The sequence below is a fragment of the Nannospalax galili genome, unplaced genomic scaffold (assembly GCF_000622305.1).
Source record: "Nannospalax galili isolate Female #2095 unplaced genomic scaffold, S.galili_v1.0 scaffold374, whole genome shotgun sequence".
In the NCBI taxonomy this organism is placed as follows: Eukaryota; Metazoa; Chordata; class Mammalia; order Rodentia; family Spalacidae; genus Nannospalax; species Nannospalax galili.
Genome location: NW_008333879.1, coordinates 176,949 through 200,020, shown reverse-complemented (window position 1 = coordinate 200,020; position 23,072 = coordinate 176,949). Strand labels below are relative to the sequence as shown.

Genomic DNA, 23,072 nt, shown 5'->3' with positions numbered 1-23,072 from the left:
GACTGTGCAGTTTTACATGTGTAGTTCAATGTTTGTTTAGCTGTCCTTTGAAAGAGGAGGAGCAGGAGGACAAGACCCTTGTGGTTTTTCATGGTCTCCTGAGTGCATGGAGGGGGTGAACTGGGGAAGAAGCATCACTCATGATCACAGCCATGCAACTAAAGGACTGCCTCTCATGGGGACCCCAAGAGGCCACGGTCCTTCTCAAAGCCCAAAATCCCCAGCCTGCCTTGTCTGTCTGCTGCCTGGATGCTGCACAGGGAGAGCCCAGCCTTGGGAAAAGGGCTTTCCAGATCATCTAGGCTCTGCTGTTCAGCCAGAGTGATGAGGTCACCCAGCACAGCTGTGAACTATTTCAAGGAAACAGGTGGTGGCTGTAGTCTTTTCCAGGCTTATAGTTTTGCTGGGAGAGGCCTCCTTCAAGGGCGTCCTCCCTGGAAGACCAGCCACAAAGGCCTGGGCGGCTGGGAAAAGGGAGCTCAGGGTCACAGGGTGTCCCTGGGAGCCTGCTGATGTTCTCTCCCTCCACAGCTGAGGTCTCAGAGCTGGCTGCCTGTTTGCTCGCCAGAACAGTTTTGAAACTGCTTTGTGGGATCCACACCCACCCCTAAACCAACAAAATCGCTCTAGAGAGGACAGGCTCACTGAGTGCATTTTGAAAACTCTCAGGTGGTTTTAATGTGCAGCCAAAGTTGAGGCCTCTGGACTAATGTTCACCTAAAGTTCCTGGACCAGTAGCATTCCTTGGAAGCTTGTTGGAAAAGCGGATCCTCTGGCCCTACCCCACCCTTTCTAGAAAATAGGAATCTACATTCCCAGAGATTCTTGTGTTCTTTAAAGTATGGCTTTTGTGGCCACTGGGCTGGGCTAGCCTATAAACACAGATTCTGGAGCATCACAGAGGGAGTCAGATGCTAGATAAGCCCTGGTCTTCTCTGAGGTGCATTGACCCTCATGGATGCAATGAAGACAACTTGACCTTCCACTTGGATGATTGTGATGGCTCTCAGTTGGTGGTGCCTGCAGAACATCACTGGTACTTAGTAGGCTCAGTAGATATGAGCTCCTTTAAGGATGGTTACTGTTTGCAGTCCTGAAACACAACCTGCTCAGTTGGCCAGCCTGTATGAGCATGTGCTGGCCCTGTTTCTTGTCCAGCTCAGCCTCCATCCTGCCAGCATGGAATTTGTTTTTTCTCTCGAGGGCTCAGAATTTGAGACCAGAAAGTCCATGGCTCCATCCACATGGTCTCTGATTCCACAGTTGTTTTTCTGGTTGAAATTGTATGGTTTCTCCATCGTTGGGAAAAATTAAAAAATAAAAGGGTGTAGGTTCTTGTAATTGCTGTGGAAGCTACAAGTGGTTTTCTGCCAGCTGGATAGGAGAAGGGCTTGGAGTTTGCCAAATCCCTGCCGCCCAGGCTTCTGCTAGCAGTTCAATTCTGGATGAAGTGGAGTTGCTGTGTAGAGGCAGCCCTGTGATGATTCCAGGACTGATCCACTGATAACAGTGAATACTGGATGACAGCTAAGCAGTGCCTTGCTGTCACCGATAGCCCAGCTCCTTCAACAATGGGACATAAAACAACACAAACTTATTTACTTAGTAAGCAAGCATTTTCTAAGTGCCAGACATTTGCACTTCTATCCCATTTAATCATCAAACTTACTCTCAGATGTTTGGATCCAAATATAAATAGCTGTGAGTCGTAGAACAGGGATTCACAGAGGTTGTCCTGGGCCACAGTTCACACAGGCCTAGCCTATCATATGACCTTTCTCCAACCCAAGACAAGGCATGGGGGGTGGGGGGACTGGAGCCCTTTCTAGATAAAGATCAGATGACTTGTTCTTTTGCTTCTCTGAGGCTTGAGGAAGGTACCATCTCTCTAAATTACTCTGTCAATTCCTTCTTCTAAGACTGAGGATGTCAGTCTAGGAAGAACTCCAGTTTTGCATTTGTAAGCTATAGGAGCGTAAAATCTTCTCCATGACTTTTATTCAAGAAAACATTTATTGAAGATATCAGGAAATACACAGGAGAGTAAAAGGTGAGGCAGATCTTGCTTTGAGGGTTATGAGGGAGTGAATCCTTGGTGCCGAAGAAATAGAAAAATACTTGGTGGTTTTAGGGATCAAAAAAAGTAACTTTGCTAGGTGTGGTGGCACATTTCTTTAAATCCCAGCACTCAGGAGACAGAGGCAGGTGGATCTGTGTGAGTTCTAGCCTAGTCTACATAGAGACTTCAAACCAGCCAATCCTGCATAGGGAGACCCTGTCTCAAACAAACAAACAAAAAGGAATTTCAGGTCATGGCAACAGTACAAGCAAGGGTTTTTTTGTTTGTTTGTTTCTGTCTTTATGAGACAGGGTTTCCCTGTAGCCCCAGCTGGCCTGGAACTTGCTATGTAGACCAGGCTAGCTTTGAACTCAAAGATCCGCCTACCTCTGCCTCCCGAGTGCTGGGACTAAAGGCATGTGTTACCATGCCCAGCCAAGCAAGACTCTTAAAAAATATTGATTTTATTTTCATTATTATTGCAGTGCTGGAGATTAAATCCAGAGCCTAGGCAAGTGCTCTACCACGGAGCCAGACACACGCCTTCCCTTTTTGGTTTGTTCTCGATCACCAGTATGCAGCTTTCTTAAAAGAAAAACCACATGGAACTTTAAAGAACAAATTTTATTTTCTTATCAATCAATTCATCTTGCCACATGGGGTAGAACTTACATGGAAGGCAAGCATTCTACCACTGACCTGTATTCCTAACCCCCAGATTTGATTCTGAGCTTTAAGTGATTTAGACTAGCAATATTCATGATCACATCAGGCACTATTCTACACCCTCGATGGCCTGTTAACCTGATTCTATTTGCGTACTTCCTTACCAAGACCTGAGCTGCAGTGACTCATTCTATCTGTAGCACCCAGGACTGTTCTGACACAAAATAAACAGGAGCTCAATAAATATTTATGCAACAAAAAAATCTTGCCCTAGGGGATACTATGTTATGGAATAACACTTAGAAAATAATTTCCTTCTCTACTACTGATTTAAAGTTCAATAAAAGTTCACACAGGAGAAAGAGCTTCATGAATGATCAGAAGATATATTAAAAAAGTTAAGGATGTTGCAAGGCCTGAGGTAGAAATGAAGAATTCTAAATAAAGATTCTATGGCCTGTTGAGATGGCTCAGTGTATAAAGGTACTTGAGTTCAATCCCCAGAAACCATGTGGTAGAAGGACAGACCGATTCCTGCAAATTGTTCTCTGACCTCCATACCTGCCTAGTACCATAGCATATGATACCCCCCCACACAACAAATAATGTAATTTTAAAAATTGTGGAATTCTTCAACACCATCATCTTAGTAGCAAAATTTTCCACTTGGAAAAGCATTGAGTGAGGAGTGTTGGAGGAAAGGATCAATCCTTTCAAGGGATTTATTTTTCTCTTAATTTTCTCAGGACCAGATTTTGACGTTAGCTGACATTGTTAATCTTCTTTCTTGTATGTACCACAAAGTAAGTAAGCCACAAATATTTGTGAATGGAAGAATTTTGCATAAAGACAGAGCTAAATCCTGTTGGGCTAATAATGTTCACTAAGAGTCTTCGAAAGGAGAAGACGGGAACAGTGAGATACTACTGATGGGTTTTCAGTGGTACAGATCTTGAGCCAGGCTGGGCACATTGACAGAGACCCTCCCACTCCATAGCAGTTAAGGTGGTTCTATCTCTCTAACCCAGCTTAGGCTACACTGCTATATTGGTACTCCTTAGCTACATGTAGCTATTCAGATTTCAGTATAACTTAGAACTCAGTATTTCAAGTCACAACTAACTACATCTCAAGTGTCCAGTAGCCACATGTCTAATGGCTGCCATATTGAATATCTCAGATAAAGGACATTTTGCTGGATGTGGTGGTGTCCACCTCTAACCCCAGCATGTGGAGTCAGGAAGATCAGGACTTCAAGGCCATGTTTGGCTGCATGATATGTTCAAGGTTGGCCTGAGCTAAATGAGAACCTGTCTCAAAACACACAAAAAGATAAAAAGACAAAGAATATTTCCATCACCATAGAATGTTCTATTGGACAACACAGATTTGAGGAGGAGGATTCCCTGCTAGGCAGGTGAAGATGGGGGAATGAGGGCTAAGCTGGCTATAGTTAACCTCCTGTCAGACTAACCAAAGTTCATGGATACAAGTATACTTTTAGGTACTACATTTTGGGATTTAATGAATGTTTCCCTCATAACACTTTCTACATAATCTCAGAATGTGTGCTGTATACTAATAAGGTATGGGGTTTTAATTTTTTATTTTGTTCTATTTTTATTTTATGAGAATGAATGTTTTGCCTGCATATACATATATATGTACATGCAGTCATGACTGTTGTTTCAGTTTCTATTGCTGTGATAAAAAACACTGCCCAAAACTAATTTAGGGAGGAAATGGTTTATTTGACTTACAGCACAGTCCATCATCAAGGGAAGCCAAGGCAGGAGCCCAGGGCAGGAACCTGGAGCACAGACCATGGAGGTACCCCTGGCCTATGCTCAGCCTGCTTTCCTATACAACACAGGACCACCTGCCCAGGGGTGGCACCACCCACAGTGGGCTGGGCCTTCCCACATCACTCAACAATCAATAAAATGCCCCACAGACATGGCCATAGACCAACCCAAAAAAGACAACTGCCCAGTTGAGGCTCCCTCTACCTAGATGTGTCAAGTTGACAACTGAAGCTCTCTAGCACATGTGCAATGCCCTCAGAGGCCAGAAGAACATCAGATCTCTTGGAACTGGAGATATAGATGGTTGCTAATCACCAAGTGGGTGCTGAGAACCAAACCCATGCACTCTTCAAGAACAACCAGTGTTCTTAACCGCTGAGCCATCTCTCCAGCCCCTTGTGTATGTGTTTTCTACAAATCAGTGGGCTTCAGTACATTCACAAAGTGTAACTGTGGGGGCTAGAGAGATGGCTCAGCAGTTAAGAGCACTGACTGCTCTTGCAGAGGACCCGGGTTCAATTCCCAGAACCTATAAGGCGGCTAACAACTGTCTGTAACTCCAGTTCCAGGAGATCTGACACTTCTGACTCTGTGGGCACTGTATGACAAGGGTGCACTTGCACACATGCAAACAATACACGCTTACACATAAAATAAAAATAATATATATTTTTTAAAGTTGTATAACTGGGGGCTGGAGAGATGGTTCAGCAGTTAAGAACACTAGTTGTTCTTGTAGAAGACCCGGGTTTGAATGCCAACATCCATATGGCAGATAACAACTGTCCATAACTCCAGTTATAGGGGATCCAACAGTGTCTTCTGTTCTCTGTGGTCATTGCACGACTTGGGTGCACTTACCTACATGCAGGCAATACATGCATACACATAAAATAAATAAATAAATAAAACATTTTTTAGAAACAGTTGTGTAACTGTAACCATTCTCTATTTGCAGGGTATTTTCATTACTCCAAAAGCAGACCTGCTTTCCATTAGGCAGCTATTCCTCATTTCTCCATCTCCCACTAATAAGCTTTTTGTAATATCTCTACAGATTACCTATCCTAGATACTGAATAGAAATGGAATTATGCCTTATATGACTTTGGCTTCTGGCTTCTTTCCCTTAACATAATGGTCTTAGATTCTTCCATATCATATCACATATCAGCACTTCATTTGTTTTTATAGCTGAATATTCTACTACATTGGGCATATGACATTTTGTTTATCATCAATTGATGGGCACTGGGGTTTTTCCTTGTCAGCTATTATAAATAATGATGCTGTGAATATTTCTGTATATGTTTTTATGCAGACATATATTTTTAGTTTTCTTCATTATGTATCTATGGGTGGAATTACTGGGTTATATTATAACTCTGAACTTAACTTTTTGAGAAACTGCCAAACTGTTTTGCAAATCAACTGTACCATCTCACCTTGTGTACACACAATAAAGATACTGGTTTTTGCCTTTAACAGTGTCTGACATACAGAAACCACATATTTACAGTTTAATTGAATGGGTGGTCACTTTGATCTACATCATTATCCATCAAGCCAGGAACCAGAGAATTCCCTGTTGAATCCGAGGATAGAGATGTGGTCCTGGTTTCTTTGTACCACCTTATTAGCCTGTTGGCAGTTTTGAGTCTTGAGTGCCAAGTAGAAGTCAGGAAAGAAGAAATGTTAGAACTAAGTAAAGCAATTTTCTCCATGATACAGGGTGTAGAACCATGTGTAAGTATGTATAAGTCGCATCTGCCCATGACAGGACTCCATGGTCTTCATTCTTTCCCTTGTCATTTGTGGGCTGCTGTTGTTAGCATAATGCAACCAGGGTTGAGTAGTTTGACACATCATCTTGGGTCAGCCTCCATCTCTGGCAGAAACAAGCCTTTCTTCTTTGAAGTGGGCATATGAGCAATTCAAATGGAACTTCTGCTTCAGCAAAAGCCAGTCATGAAAAGTGAGCAACTAGAAGTACAAGTTATTGTGTTCACAAGCTTCTGAGGCTTAGAGAGGGATGCCCCTGAAGGATTTTCCTCACCTGGTCTCATCCTATCATACTCTTCATTCTAGTTAGGTGAGACTCAACATATGCTCAGTCCACTTTTCTAATGTAAAGCAGTGCCATTGTTTGCTTATTAATATAAACCAGAGAAAAGGGAGCTAACTTTCTCTTAGGGACTGTGGCTTGTCAAAGTACACAACTCTAAGCTTAACCTAGCATAGAAGCCAAGACTATTCAGAATAAGTCAAGCTGGGTGGTAACTTGGGTCTTTTAAGAACTTTTCTGTCCAGTCACATTTCTCACTCGAGGATTCTGCAAGCATAAGAGAACAGGAGGGGAAATGCCTTTAGGAAAATAGATGCATATTATGGGTTACTTATTACCCATTAATATAAACTACAGAAAATGGAGATACCTCTATGCATTGCCTATCTGGGTGTGTGGAGTAGATGATTTTAAGAGTGGCAGAACAGACATCCAGTGGCAGGAAAATTTACAGTGCTATTTTTTTTTGAAAGATTTAGAGCAGGTAGGTGGGAATGTTTGGAGGCCTAAAGGATTATGGAGGAGAGATAGATGATGGTCTAGGACAGTTATAATCCCCTGCCCTTGCCTTCTGTTCTAGCTTGTGCCTTTCCACAGGGGTGTGGGACATTGCTGGTGTCTTTCGGATTAAATTTCTTTGTACTCAGTGCTGTTGTGATTTGTCCATGCGACTCACAGCATTTGTAGACAGCTTTGTGGCAGCCCTTTCCTGTATTTCTGGATTAGTGCATATAAAGTTCTTGGAATAGTGCCTACCAAATAATAGGCACTGTGGAAATACTAAGTAGTTTTTATGTCTTGAATCAGCCTCATCTATCTAGCTAGGTATTAAGTTCCTTGTCAGGGAAGATCACCCCATCTTGCTCTCTTGCCGGAACCTCACAGAGCATTCTTAATTTGTTGATGTTACTGGGCTTTTGGACAACTAGCTTCCCTTTTATAAGCTCTGGTAGGGACTAAGTAGAGATTGTGTGTACACTCCATGTCTTAGTTTTCCACTGCTGTGATAAAACACTGACCAAAACCAACTTGGGGAGGAAAGGGTTTATTTCACCTGCAGCTTATAGTTCATCATGGAGGGAAGACAGGGCTGGAGCCCAGGGTGGAGTACTGCTTACTGTCTTGCTCCCCAGGCCCATACTCAGCCTTTCTTAAGCAACACCTGCCCAGGGATGGCACCGCCCACAGTGGGCTGAGCCCTCCCACATCACTCAATAGTCAAGAAAATACCCCACAGATATGGTCACAGGCCTTTTCAATGAGGAATTTCCATCAACTGAGGTTCCCTCTACCCATGTGCGTCAAGTTGACAACTGAAGCTCTCCAATACAGTCACACTGTTTGGTACCTACCCTTTACAGGCGTCTGTTCTGAGCCCTACGCCTATTGTAAGAAGTATGGAAAAATAAATGTGAAGTCAAAGCATCTTGCAAGAACAAGGTCAGAGGAGCCCAGATTCTTGCCAAGTGGGTCTCAACCGGTTACCAGGTGCCTGCAGGGGGAGTAGGTGGAACCCAATGGGGGTCCTAGTCCCCGTCATTCCTGCTTCACTCTAAGCCACACTCTCCGCTCCGCCAGCTTCTGACACGGCCATCCAGAGGGATGCAGAGGGGACCAGATCCGGGTTTCACTGTCCCGTAGGGGCCTGGGGTGCTGTGCGGGCTGAAGCCAGGGCGCCCAGGCTCCGGGAGCAGCTCCCCGCGCAGCCCCGCCCCACCGCCCAGGCTCCCAGTCGTCCAATCAGCGCGCGGCTCTCGCTGGCGCCCGGGCCAATCCGCAGCGGCGGGAGAGGCGCCAGGACCGGCGGGCACCCAGAGAGCGGTGGAGTTGCGAGCCGGCAGCGGCGGAGCAGCCACCCAGAGGGAGCTCGTCGAGAGCGGCGCAGAGACGGGGACGGGGACCCGCGCCAGGCGAGCCGGGGTGCTGCGCGGCCTTCCCGCCGACGCCCGGGACCGGCGGACCGATGCGCAGGTGAGTGCGGCCCCAGCGGAGCGCGCGGGGCCGGGGGCCGCAGGTGGACCCGGAGTCGCTGACCGCGAGGTCCTAGCGCCGTGCGTACCCAAGCGCCCGCCGGAGCCGCGCGCTGCGCTGCTCCACCGAGCCCCCGCCGCTGACGCCCCGAGTGCAAGGACGCGGCGAGGCGGCCTCCGTGGGTGCCGCTGGGGACAGCCTCTCGGCCCCCGCACCCAGCACAGCACTTCTTGCCAGCCGGTTCCTACCCCTCGAGATCCAGGTCGTCCAGGGCGTCTTCGCTGTCCTGAGTGGGGAGGCGACAACAGGTGTCCCTGGAGATGCTGCCTCGCCCCACCTCGCGTCGAAATCCCGGCTTTGGCATTGCGCCCCTACCTCGGGGTGCTCAAAGACAGGACCCCTCAGCCTGGCCTCGCAGGCGCTCTGCCCGCTGGACAGCGCCCGGGGGCCACCGGGACCCCGAGCTTTGGCTGGAGTTTCCTGAGCGCGTTGCCAAGCAATTTGTTGGACACCGCCTCTCCCTGGGAAGAGTTGAAGATGGGGCTGGCTGTGAGAGAGGGGGGGGAGGGGGAGAGAGAGAGAGAGACAGAGAGAGAGAGAATGTGTGTGTGTGTGCGCGCGTGTGCCTGTTCCTATGCCTGTGCCTGTGTTTGTGTCTGTGTTGTGCGGATACAATTTCTCTCTTGCTGGGATGAAGAGTTGAAGATAGGGCTGTGTGTGTGTCTGTCTGCCTATGTGTCTGTGTTGTGTGTATACAGTTTGCCTCTCGGTGGGATGAATAGTTGAAGATAGGGCTGTGTGTGTGTGTGCCTGTCTGTCTGTGTGTCTGTTGTGTGTATACAGTTTGCCTCTCGCTGGGATGAGTAGTTGAAGATGGGGCTGTGTGTGTGTGTGTGTGTGTGTGTGTGTGTGTGTATGTTGTATGTGTGTATACAGTTTGCCTCTCGCTGGGATGAATAGTTGAAGGTGGGGCTCTGTGTGTGTGTGTGTGTGTGTGTGTGTGTGTGTGTCTGTCTGTCTGTCTGTGTTGTGTGTATACAATTTGCCTCTCGCTGGGATGAAGAGTTGAAGATGGGTCTCTTTGTGTGTGTGTGTCTGTCTGTCTGTATCTGTGTTTGTGTGTGTGTGTCTGTATCTCTATGTGTGTGTGTGTGTATGTTGTGTGTGTGTATACAATTTGCCTCTTGCTGGGATGAAGAGTTGAAGATGGGGCTCTCTGTGTGTCTGTCTGTCTGCTTGTGTCTGTCTGTGTGTGTTGTATATGTGTATACAGTCTGCCTCTCACTGGGATGAAGAGTTGAAGATGGGGCTCTCTGTGTGTCTACCTGTGTCTGTCTGTCTGTGTGTGTTGTATATGTGTATACAGTCTGCCTCTCACTGGAATGAAGAGTTGAAGGTGGGACTCGTGTGTGTGTGTGTGTGTGTGTGTGTGTGTGTGTGTGTGTGCGCGCGTTTTGCAGCCTCTGCTAAGAGGAGCTGCCTGAGGCCTGTGAGTGAATCATTAACTAAGGTCTTATGCAGCTACTGCCCCTTCCTGCCTTTCCCTCTCTCCCTCTCTCTCTTTTCTTCATCTCCTTCATGATTCCTGTGCCTGCCTCACTCTCCTAATCTATAAAGTGATGGTACCAATTTCACTCATTGTTTTGAAGATTATATGAGCCAATGTCTGAAAAACATCGAGCATAGCACCAACCATTCAGTAACTGCTGGCTCTTACTATTTATTATGAAGTGGGTGATTGTTTAAAGAGTAAATCAGACGTGTCCAAACTGGCCTCACAGTCATTTGGAGCACTCAGCAGCTTTCTACACTTGAAGGAGAAAAATGCTATTAATATTACTGATGGTATCATTTAAAGGGGAGAGAATGAAGCAGATAAATGAACATGAATTAGTAATCAAAGCTTTGTAACCCTGTGAATGTTTTGTGAGGATATCTCAGTGCTTTCTTGAAGTCTCTGTTTTTATTTGTATGGTTGATTGGGGTGGTGGAGGAATATGTGTAGGGTTTTGTGCTTTCTAATCTTTTTTTTTTAAAGGAAAGAGGGAGGGAGAGAGGGAGAGAGGGAGAGAGGGAGAGGGAGAGAGAGATCTTAACCTCACAATAAAATGTCAGCGGCTCATGGAAACCTGAAATTTGTGTTTGCTACTTCTAGGCAGTTGATCCCATGTCTGACCTGGGTGGCCTAGTTCAATCTTTAGCCATTATATTGTTTTTCTTTCCTTGCTTAAGAACCAAAATTTGACCACATATTTTTTTAGACCTGAGATATCATTTGTAGCTGACTTGCTTGGAGTTGTGAGCCCTCTTCTCCTGTCTCCCCCTCAGAACAGACTCCAAAGACCTTCTGTGTGTTCTCAATGGGAATCTGCCTGTCTTGTGACATCAGCCTACCACTGCAGCCTGGACCCATGAGAGGAAAGGTCAGACAAGCTGTCCGTGTTCTTCTGGGGTTACTGTGCCTTGTACAGGTGCCTTAGGAAAAGCACACTGACAGAGAAAGTGGGCTTCTCTGTGTCAGAAATACATTTCTAGTTGCAAGTCTTGCAAGTGTCAGATTAGTGGATTAGTGTGTCCGTCCTTTTGGTTGTTGTTCTGGGCTTTTCCTTTCCAGTTCAGTGGGAGGATCTGAAAGCTTGCCACTGAGAAGGATAGAGGTATGTGACACAAGGCAGATTGCTGAGTTCAAAGCCAGACTCCCATCTGGTTGAGCGCTTGAGCTCTTAGTCTCCTTACCAATGACAATGATGATGATGATGGTGATGATGGTGATGGTGATAATGGTGATGATTTTATTATAATAGGGAAAAAACAGTATGCTAAAAATAATATTAGTGGATGAAAAGCACCTACCACAGTTCCTGGGACACAGTTACAGCTCTTCAGCATCCAGAGGAAGTCCTAAAAGTGATAGTCATTATTTAGAGATAAAGGCCAAATTGGGGGTTGGCAGGAGCGGAATACAGAGTGAAGAGCAAGTCTCTTGTGCAGCTGAGGGTGAGGTGGGGTTGGAAGGAAGGTAGAGCAGAGGGCAGAGGATATTGCAAGCAAGGAGGCAAGATCACATGGGTCACCATTGTCAGCTTAGGTTAAATAACAAGTCACCCCAAGTCCCAGTGCTCTGCAGTCGCTCAGGTTTCTTGCTCACTGACACTGTTTGTCCAGGTGGGTCCTCTTGTGTCTTTATTTGAGGTCTCACTGAGCTTTAAAAAAACACCACCAGACTCTTCCAAGGATAATACTGACCTCATTTGTGTAGGGAGAAGGAGATAAGAGGAAACTGACACTATCACACTTGAGGTCTGCTGGGAGGTGAGTGGCAGCTGTCCCTGCTGTTCTTAGCCCATTGGCCAGGGTCAGTCACATGGCCAAACATGGTGTCAGAGAAATAGGAAAGCAGAAGCTTCCTGCAGATAGGAAGATATGGTTAAGTGGATGGTGTGTGTGTGTGTACAGGAGGGAACAAGGTCAGGGAAGTTGCCCAGAGGCAGATAATAAAGGATCTTGAATTGGGGGTAGGAGTTTGGGATTGTGTCTTATAGACACAATAGCCACTGAAGTGGGTATAGCCACTGAAGGTGTGTGTGTGTGTGTGTGTGTGTGTGTGTGTGTGTGTATGTGTTGTATGTGTATGTGGTAGGAGGTACACAAACCCATGCGTACACATATAGCTCAGAGGAGAACATCAGGTGTCCTATTCTGTTTCTGTCCTCCTCATTTTCTTGAGATAGTGTCTCTCACTGAACCTGGAGCTAGGCTGGTGGTCAGCAAGTCCCAGAGCATCTCCTGCCTCTGCCACTCACACCGCTGAGGTTATAGGTTCATGAGGCTTTTTATATGAGTGCTGGGCATTTGAATTCAGGACCACACACTTGCTACCTTCTGAGCTGTTTCCCCAGAACGCACTGAAAGATTTTAAGTTGGGGTTTAACAAGGTCAGATTTTCAGAACAAATATGGATCTCAAGTAGTAGTGTGGAGAGAAGCTTGAAACAGATGAGATTAAAGGCAAGAGATCATGAGGGCCTACGCAAACACAGCAGCCCCAGTCCCTTAACATAAGTCTTGAAATCCAGGACTAGAACATTCTCCATTTGACACTTCTGTGGCTTGTCTCTTTTACAAGTCCTCCCATAATATACACGCTCTCTCATCTTGACATCCTTATCTTGTCATATTTAAAACAGTGGTTCTCAAACTGTAGCTTGCATCAGAATCACCTGGAGGGCTTGAATCAACATAGATTGCTGTCTCCACTCCTAGCACCACCCTGGAGTTTCTGAATCAGTCAGTCTGGGGTGGGGCCTGAGAGCTTTTCTGTCCAATGCTCTGAAGATGCTTATGCCGCTGTCCAGAAGCCTCCCGTTGAAAAGAAGAAATTAAGATGCATTTACTGGAAACACCTGAAACAGGGGGAGTTATGGAACATTCTAGTACTCCTCAACAGTTTTGCTGTAGGTTGGCCCAGCCCATGAGTAGTAGAGTCTGTAGGAGTCACTAAACCTCCAGGTTCTATGGATTGGTTGCTTGGTTGATTTTTTTTTTTAAAGATTCTATTTATTTTTATTTTATGTGTATGAATGTTTTGCCTGCATGTATGTAAGTGCACCATGTGCATGCAGTGCCTGTAGAGGCCAGTAGACAGCATCAGATCCCCAGGAGCTGGGGTTATTGATGGTTGTTAGCCACCATATGGGTGCTGGGAACTGAACCCAGGTCCTCTGCAAGAGTAGTCACTGCTCTTAACCGGTGAGCCATCTTTCCTGCCCTGACTTTTGTGTGTATGTGTCTTCTTGGGACATGGTCTTCTGTAGCCACAGCCTGCCTAGAACTCACTATACAGACCAGGCTGGCCTTGATCTCACTCAGATCCACCTGCCTCTGCCTCCCAAGTGCTGGGACTAATAGTATGTTCCCATGCAGAGCTCCCTTCCTTCTGCCATGTGTAGATATGGTAAAAATATGGCCGGCAGGAAATCAGAAAGTCAACCCTCGATGGACACCAAACATACTGGTATCTTGACCTTGAACATCACCGCCTCTAGCAAAAAGTTTCTGTTGTCTGTAAGTCCCTCCCTCCTCCTTATTCCTTCTATAGTATTTGCTATTTTCTTTTTAATAAAAACCCGAATGGATGAAGACACACTATCACCTGTTAGTCCAAATTTCAAATCTAAACCGGGCATGGTGATGTCTACACAACATTCCAGCACTTGGGAGGTAGAAGTAGGAGAATTAGGAGTTCAAGGCCAGTCTGAGCTACATAGACAGTTTTAGGCCACCCTTAGACTACATGAGATTTTTTTTTTAAAAAAAAAAAAAAAAAAAACCAGAACCTTGCCATGTAGCCCTGGCTGTCCTGGAATTCTCAGCAATCCTCCTGCCTCAACCTCCAAAGATCTGAGATTACAGGTGTGCACCTCCCTGCCCAGCCCCTCTGGGTTTACATTAAATGGCAGATGCAGTTTTCAGGGAGAAAAGGAAAAGCAGCGCAGATTTAGAGGCAGAAGCACACAAGGGCTGCTTTGTCCCCTCCCTTTGTAATTCTGCCTGGCCTTCCCATCCTGTCTTGGAGCACACACCCTTTCATCTGGCTCCAGGCCTCGCTCTCTCTTCCTCTGGCTTGTCCACATATTCCAATCCTGGTCCCTCACACTCTTTTGTCATTCCAGTCTAATTTCTTCTGGAACAGAGCTTTCCCATTGGGTGGACACTTGGCTGAATTTTAGTATAGTCAGACCAAGAAATTACTTGTCTCATTTGAGGTCACCTTCATGAATAAACATCTCTACCATGTGGTCGTTGCAAATTGCAGTCCATCTCTTCCCCAAGATGAATAACCCCCTGAGAATCCAAGATCAACCAGCCCGAGACCATTTGGCTTGCTGTAATCGGTGGACCAGGTCGCAACAGTTCCCTCAGGGCTGACTCATGATTCCTGCAATGACAGAACACTTGAAAAATGGTTGTTAAAGAGAAAACAGGTTGGTTTGTGCGTGACACAGAAAATAAAACACAGCAAGGGTTTCTTTTCATTTTCATTGTATTTTTCTCAATTATGGACATGACAGAAGTGTAAACTTTACCCAGGATCTGGATCATCAGTGTATGCCTGCCTAACACACAACATGTGAATGCATGAAATACTTCTAGGATCAAAGTTTTGAGTGCTGGCTAGGAGCCTAGAAGATTTGTTTCAAGGTGAGGTAAGCATAAAATGGTCCAGTGGGGTATGGATAGAGACGCCTAGAAGCTGTTGATACTGTTTGTATTAAATGAGAAATATGGTGAGTCAAAGCTAAAACATGGAATAGCACTTGAAAGGCCTTTGTTCTGAGATTTGACAGATAAGTCACACTTTTCAAGTGTACTTTTGAGAATCTCCTAGAACTCTAGGTCCTTCCAAATGTAGATAAGAAAGCTTGGAGCCATGATTTTTGTTCAGGAGACTTGAGGCCAACTGCTTCCCTCTCTAGGTAATTCTAAAAGGCAAGTCGTTTCCTCTCTCCTCCACACTTGGCCTTAGAACTCCCTTCCTTTACAAAGTCAACTTTACAAGGAGCTAGAGCAGTTCCCTCAGCCTGAGGTTTCCAGGAAACTTGATCTGAAGCTTCAAAAGATGTCTAGTCCTAAGAATGACAGCCAAGAGACACTGGAAAGAAGGATTAAAATGCTGAGCATATGCTTTAGAAAGTGCTATTATTCTATTTCATATAATTTATCCAGAAATTTGATAACACGGAGATGAATCAAACCACCTGATACCTAGCACCCTCCAGCTGATACCTAGCACCCTCCACCTGATTGATACCTAGCACCCTCTCCTTATACATTATATATTGCACAGTCTTAGGAGGTGGATTTATAGTATTATTGTCTTTCTGAAATGCCATAACTAATATAAAAACAGCCACCTAGAATTTAATAGCTAGAATAATAAATAACAGGTGATGGAAGGATTGAAAATCAAGAGCCTTTTAATCTTTTACTCACCACGTGTACCATCTGGCCCCATACTCATCTGGACTTGTCTCCTCTGGTGGCTTCACTGACCAGGAGATGGTGGTCAATGCTCTGGTAATGTTTGGTCCCAGTGAGAGCTACAAAGCTGCCTTGAAGGTTGCCGATGGTCTAGTAAAGCCTTTGGAATTTAGAAGGTGGCTCACGTGATGACTTGGACCATCTTTTGGTACAAGACTCTGAGAAAGAATTTATGAGGAATTTGTGTCTTCTGACATAGTCTCTTTTCTGAGAGAAAAAGGACATAATATTTACACAAAATTAGTATCAATGAACAGTGAGACCAACAGTAAGTAGGCAAATAACCAAGAGGGTATTGAGTGCAGGGAATTCAGATGGAAAGCTCCTGAGGCTGGTCTGGGCAGGCCTGTGAAGGTGCTCCTGGCTGGATATAGAAGTGGGATTTCACAGGGTGGAAGCACTGGTCTTGTAGGAAATGAACTATCATGAGCTGCCCCTCTGCACTGGTGACACCCTGCTGCAGGCTCACTGAAAGGACTGCTGCATCTGGGGAGAGAGTCTGAGAGAAGGGAGAAGGGAAGTCAGAGCTAGATGACTTCTTAAGGTCTTCTCTCCTTGGTTGTCCTCTGTGCATCTAATGTGACTATTCTTGTATATGACAGCTTGCATAACCTCCTAACAAATAAAGAGTATTCTTTAGTAGATGAGTAACACTGGACTCCGACCTGACCTTCTTAACATGCTCATTTTATTAATAGGAAAGCACTTGGGAATTAAGGCTGTCAAACTACTTTATAAATAAAATCTAATACTGCCATAAACTCTGTCATCTGGCAGGTGATCAGTCTCTCTCCACTTCTAAAATGACCTGAAAGGTCAAATAGCAGGTTCAAAGCCTTGAAGGAATCCCCCAGCAACTCCATTGACTCCACCTCCCCCGGTGTTAGCTGGTATCCAGCTTAAGTTGCTCTACAGATCTCCACAAGGATGGGGACTCTGAGAACGTAGGACCCTACCCTCGTTAGGATCGTTCCAGCTCGCACTATACAGCACAGAGGTCCTCAACTCTAATGGCAAAAACTCCTTATTAAATTTAAATTTAGATAATTACATACCTTCCTTTCAGATTTAACTGTGGTTCTTATTGAAAGAAGGAACCATTTTTGTGCTATGAGTCCATGCAAACACAGTGAATGACACGGCACTCAACGTTTTTCATATCAAATACCAGCTAGCACGCCAGGTCCGTCAGTTGCTTTCAGTCTGTTTGAACTTGGAAGTGAGATGCCAAACCTGTACAAACTTGACACAGTTCTCTATAGCCTGCCTCTTTTTTTGGTGTGTGTGAATGTGGGTACATGTGTGCCATAGCATACATGCGAGGACAACCTCAGGTATTGGTGCCCGCCTCCCCCCCCCCCCCCCCCCGTTTGAGACGGGAGTTATTTGTTGTTTTTCTCCTGCATGTGCTAGACTAGCCAAGTGCGTGAATTCCAGGAATTCTCCTGTGCCAACCTCCAGTCTCCCCATAGGAGTGCTGGGATTAGAGACCCTTGTGCTATGCATCTGTCTTTTACATGGGTTCTGGGAATTTGAATTCAGGTCCACCTATGCTTTTGTGGAAACTACTACTTATTGAGCTAATCTCTCCAAGCCCATATTGATTTTTTAAAAAGTGAGATACTGGAGGCTGGAGAAATGGCTCAACAGTTAAGAGCACTGGCTGCTCTTGCATAAGACCAGTGTTCGAATCCCAGCACCCACATGGCAGCTAACAGCTGTCCATAACTCCAGTTCCAGGTGATTCAACCCCCCTCTTCTGACCTCTGTGGGCATTGCATGACACAGGTACACTTATATACGTGTAGACACTCATACACATAAAATAAAAATAAATATTTTTAAGTGAGATACTTTAAAACATTTTATTTATTTCACTGTTTGCTTTTGAAACTGAGTATGTTTAACTGTCTGTCTTGATCGAAGCTTTCAGAAGAACTATAATGCCATGATTAAGGGGGTAGTGCTGGTGCTGTCCAGACAGTTGGTTAGGTGATGCCTGCTTTAAATGTTAACTGTTTCATGAACCCAGGGTTGTCAGAACCACAGCTAACTTTAATATCTCTCCACCCTTGCCAAACATAAAAATACTTTGATATATAATTCCTTGTGTTTATGTTTCCTTCCACTACAGATGCTGAACAGCTGAACTGTATGAAAAACTCTTGTTATTGGAATGATAATACCAGTAACTCTCAGTGAGTCTCTCTAGGTACCAGGCTCTTTGCACCACAGCATCTCGTTAGCACCTCGAGGCTGTATGGTCAGGAGCAGGAGTATCTTATTTTGCAGATGAGGCAGGGTCTGAGGTTAAAATTTGTCAGGGTCGGGCCTTGAATCCTCCTCCTTAATCTCTTAGTTTTGGAAGCTATGCACTTAGTCTCTCTGGTGTTTGGAAACAAAAGGAAAAGTGCTCTCAGGCGTCAGCAGAGATTATCTGTCCACTGTTTCCACACCCTTATTTTGTTATAAAGTAACCTGTGTGAAGGGGGTATTTAAGGAGGGGGATCTATTTGAGTAAATACAGCATGTCTGCCAATCACTCACTTATAACCTCATTGGCATGGGTGGGCAGTGTTGTCTGCAGCAGGCTGCCGCCCCCGGACCTCATGTTTGTTCACTCCTCCAGCTGCATTTCCCATTACTCAGGGCCCTGGTGCTCACATGTTCACCTTTGGGTGGGTTCTAAGTTTCCTATCCCTGAGCAGACCTTGGGGACATAGTTCCAAAGAGTCACAATTGTTCAGTGATAATTTCACTCCCGCATGTCTCATCTTCCTTATCATTGTAAGAGATAATACTAGAACTTACTTCCTAGACTTGTTATGAGGATCTTATGAGTCATTTAAAGTTTGGGATTGTAGTCTGGGAGGTAGGAAGGATTTATCAAATAGCACATAAAAAATAAAGTGGAAGGTAAACATTACTGTGTGAAGGCTGGACAGCGCCATGATAGGTGTAGTTCACATGACTGCATCAGTAAAGGTCTAGCAGTGGGTCATGGGCACATGTACACTTACCAAGTGCACCAGGTAAGCCAGCACTTTAAAGAATTGTCTGAGGCGTGGTCATAAAGTTCCTTGTAAACTAAACGTGACAGAAACAGTGTAAGAGGAAAAGAGAAGGCGAGAATGGGCAGCTTGACTTGGGCCACTGGAAAGAGTGTTGCTCTGTGTGTGTGTGTGTGTGTGTGTGTGTGTGTTGTGTATGTGTGCTACATACAGGGCTATGGGAGGGTGCCAGTGGAGCAGGGGGTATAAAGATAATGAAGATGTTCTATATGAAATACACAAAAATTCAATAAAAAAATTTACCAAAAAAAAAGATGGAAGTCAGGACAATAATGCAATAAATTTCACACACTTGTAGTTACTTATGTCTCTCTGTAATTGAAACACTACATCCAAAGAGCAAGTCTGGCCTGTGTCTGTGGCAATTGCTACATGAATCACAGGTACAGAAGCATTCAGTGATCTGAACACTGAAAGGCAGAAAGAAGGGAGGCCTCTGCCAGGGGCAGTGCTCGGTGTCCGACACCCTAGCCTCTTGCTTGCTCTTTGCCACTCTGGCCCAAGAAGGAAGGTCCTCCCTGTCCTCTAACACATTAGCTCACCTGAGAAGAGCTGTTGTAAATTCAAGTGTTATGGTTGATTGGAGCCACTTAATTTTGTTCGCAAATAATATTCCTAATCTGTTTTGTAAAAGTATTACTCTTTTTTAATGGTCTATTTTGTATACCTATGTATGTGGTGCACGTGGTATGAGTGTTCACATGTGTGTGGACACGTGTGTATGCATCATGTGCATGTGAAAGGTCAGAGATTGACACTGGGTATCTCCTTGATCATTCTTCACATTATATATTGAGACACTGTCTCTCATTTGAACCTAGAGCTCATCTATTTGCCTAATCTATTGGCCAGTTTGTCCCATAGGGATCCCCTGTCCTCATCTCCCATACTGGAATTGCAGACAGACTGCCACACCCACCCAGCATTTATTTGGGTACTGGGGATTCGAACTCTGACCCTCTTGCATAGCAAGAACTTTCCCTGCTGAGCTGTCTCCCTAGCCCCTAAAACTGTCACTCTCTTAAAATAAATAAGACTCTAGAATTACATGTGGAAACTCACACTCTGAAGTCCTGCATCTCGTTCTCTAATTAGTATGTCTGCTGCATTTGCATTTATGGTTTATATGCTTTGAATTTGTGGTTTTTCTGTTTTGCAAGTTACTGTCAGTGAGCTGTCTATCCAAAGAAATATATTATTAGTGGTGGCGGGGCCAAATGCAAGTCATAGTGTGGTTTGTTTCTAAGTCACTACTGCAGTTTTTCTGAAAAACCTTTTCCAGATGGATGTGGGTGATGTGAGACTGAAAGAAGAAAACATTAGAAACATTAAAGTAGAAAAACGAATAGAAAGACCTTCCAGGGATGCTTTTCTTTCTGGTCTTCCAACTTGAGGAAGTACAGTGAATGGGGATGAATGGTGGGAAATTTCCACCAACTTGGAAAAAACAATAGAATAAATATTTCTTAGCCACTAAGGTGCTAGCTCAAGGAGTCACAAGGTCAGTGGATCCTGTCCCATTTGTCTGTGGTGACAGGCAGTCCTACCCGCACAGGGACCACTTCCCCTTAGACAATAGCCGTGTCCCTGGGAAGTTGAGATGCATGCAAACAGAATTATATAAATATAAATCGCATCATTTTACCAGTATACCAACGCTTGTGCTTTTCTACATTTCCGGTTTATCTTTAGTGTGAGTGTTCTCTTTAATAATAAAAAATATTTAGAAATTTGAAAAAAGTGAATATGAAAGAAGAAACTAAACTAGAAATATGGGAATGGGTGCATTGTGAGCATTTAAAGGTACTCAGTTCACATTTTACGATGCGAGAATTCTCTTGTCCTAGAGTCAGTAACTGCTCTGTATATTACAGTTTACAAAAAGGGTGGGATGTTAGTGCATTTCACATATCAAAACCCTAGAACCCGCTCTACTGAAGCCTGGCCAGCCCTCCGTCAACACCCATCAACTGTGCCAAGCCCACCCAGGGTGTCTGGGTTCACCTATCCTGGCAGGTAGAGACACCCACACGCCCTTGCCTCCAGTCAGCACATTGACTTGGGATGTGTCTTGTGTGTGAGTGACCTGGTGCACAGCCTGGTGCATACGGATAAGGTCTCAATCAGCCTGGGTCCCCTGTGCAGCTGCAGCTATGAGGCCCACTGCTGTGGTCCAAGTTTGGGTGTCTGGCTGAATTGTTTTGGTTGTTTGCCTGTGTCAGGATTGCTGGGGTAGAAGGAAAGAGATGGATTCTCAGAAAAGGAAAGCAGTTTCCCTCTACATTACTGAAAACGGAAATAAAGAATTGTCATTTCAGGGTCAGTGGAAGCCACAGTGTCTGGCTTCCCTCAGCAACTCTGGAATGATTCTGTGTAATTTTGAAAGGACCGAAGGCATCTTGAGCTAGAGAAATTGTTTTGAGGCTGAGCTTTTAACAGGGAGTCAGAAGTCCAAAGGGGATTTGCAGGTAGACTTTGGGCAGCATAGTCTGTGAAGCATCTTGAACCACAAATGATGTCACATGTATATAGACATTTTTATATCTCATGATTCAGAGAGTACTAACTTTCGAGAAAAAGAGACTTGATTCCAGGGCCTTGATCTTACATCTTAAATGACTGTAAAAATATCCTGTCCTGGACTAGAGAGATTGCACAGTGGTTAAGAGTACGAGCTGTTCTTGTAGAAGACCCAGATTCTGTTTCCAGCTCTAAGTGGCGGCTAACAACCATCCTTAACACCAGTTCTAGGGGATCTGACACCCTCTTTAGACCTCCACGGGCATTGCATGACACGGGTGCACTTGCATACATGCAGGCAATACACTCACATACATAAAAACAATAAAGAAAATATTAAAGAAAATGAAAACAGTTCTCTCCCTCTGTCTTGCTAGCCTGATCACCGTGACGCCTGTGCATCTTCCTACCTTTCCATCCACCTTCTCCATTGCTCCCAGAATGGTCTATCTGAAACACAAATTGAGTTATATTCTTTCTCTCAGTTGTTTGATTTCTTTATTACAAGCCCCAACCTCTGAGCCTGGCCTGCAAGGCCCTGTCAGACCTTACTCCTTCTGGTCTTTCTAGCCTCCCATCTTCCTCTCTCCTCTTGGCTCCTTGCTTTTCCAAACTGAATTATCTATAGGTCAGAAGACAGCATGCTTTCATTCATTAGGCTTTGTATGAGCACTTTGCATTTTAATGTGCTGTTTTGAGTGGGGAGCTTACAAAAAACGATTGTACTTCAAATTTCCAAGCCATGTACAGAACAAACCTCCTCGAGCCATCTGCATCCCCCCTCTCAGGCCTGTGCCCTACCCCTTATGTTAGCTGAATTTTAAAGCCTCTGTGAACTCTAGCCTCATTCCTGAGCCTCAGCCTCCCCTCATGGCATGTCTTACTTATATCTCCACATCCTGCCTCATTTCTGATAGATGCACACACTTCAGGCATTGGGGTCAGTGTTAGTATAGAGTTAGGCAGATGCCTGTTGCATGTAGCTTTGGGTAGCAAACAGTGGCTTCAACATGACTGTTGAAGCTTAAGTGAGTAAAATGGTACCCTCTAATTGAGCACATCGTATTTTCATGGTTTGTTCTGTTTTTAAATATTTTATTTATTATTTTTATATGAGTGTTATGCCTGCATGTAGGTAAGTACACCCGTGTCATGCAATGCCCACAGAGTACAGAAGAGGCTGTCGGAGTTATAGATAGTTGCTAGCTGCCATATGGGTGCTGGGATTCAAACCCAGGTCTTCTGCAAGAACAGTCAGTGTTCTTAACTGCTGAGCCATCTCTCCAGCCCCCATGGTTTGCTCTTATAGAGGCCATGCCGCCTCAGAATGTCCTTTTCCCTCACCAATACCCTCTGCCCCCAGCTAATTTCTGTTCATCTTCCAAACCTGTGGCTAGGTATCACTTCCCCTCAGTTGTTCTGTGCCAGCCCCAGATGGAGCTGCGTGTCCTTCGTACACTCACAGTTTGGGGACTGTCTAATTGCATTGTATTTTGCTTGTCTCTCTGCCTGTCTCTTTGCTGGGGTGGGATTTTAGTACTTTCTCTATTGTTGAATTTTACTCTCTTATGCCTAGCAACAGGGGATGCTAAATGAATGCCTATTTAATGAGCAAAGTGAAGATCTGAATGGGTGATATTCTGCTGAAGAATTCTAATAACTAGCAGAGGCTTCAGGAGCACAGATAACTGAAGACTCTGAGACCTGCTAGCTCACCCCTGTCTTCTGTGAGATTGCACACCAGCATGGGGTCCTAGCGCACTTCAGCTTTCTGAATAGGCTGCATCTTAGGTCCATTGCCAGCTCCCAGTGCCACCTGTTTCTGACTGTCGGAGTGATCATCTCTGCTAGTATGAGCTGTTCGACCATGGCTAGG

General features: G+C 45.0%; 1 protein-coding gene across 2 annotated transcripts in view; it reads left to right on the top strand.

Annotated features, from left to right (window-relative positions):
- Positions 1-8,438: 8,438 nt before the first annotated feature.
- The window catches only part of Ston2 (stonin 2), a 158,572-nt gene continuing 143,938 nt past the window's right edge, over positions 8,439-23,072 (top strand). For both annotated transcript variants that reach the window (XM_008828662.3, XM_008828661.2), the window contains exon 1: positions 8,439-8,565. The gene's annotated coding sequence lies outside the window, so the exon portion shown is untranslated. The remainder of the gene's footprint in view (positions 8,566-23,072) is intronic.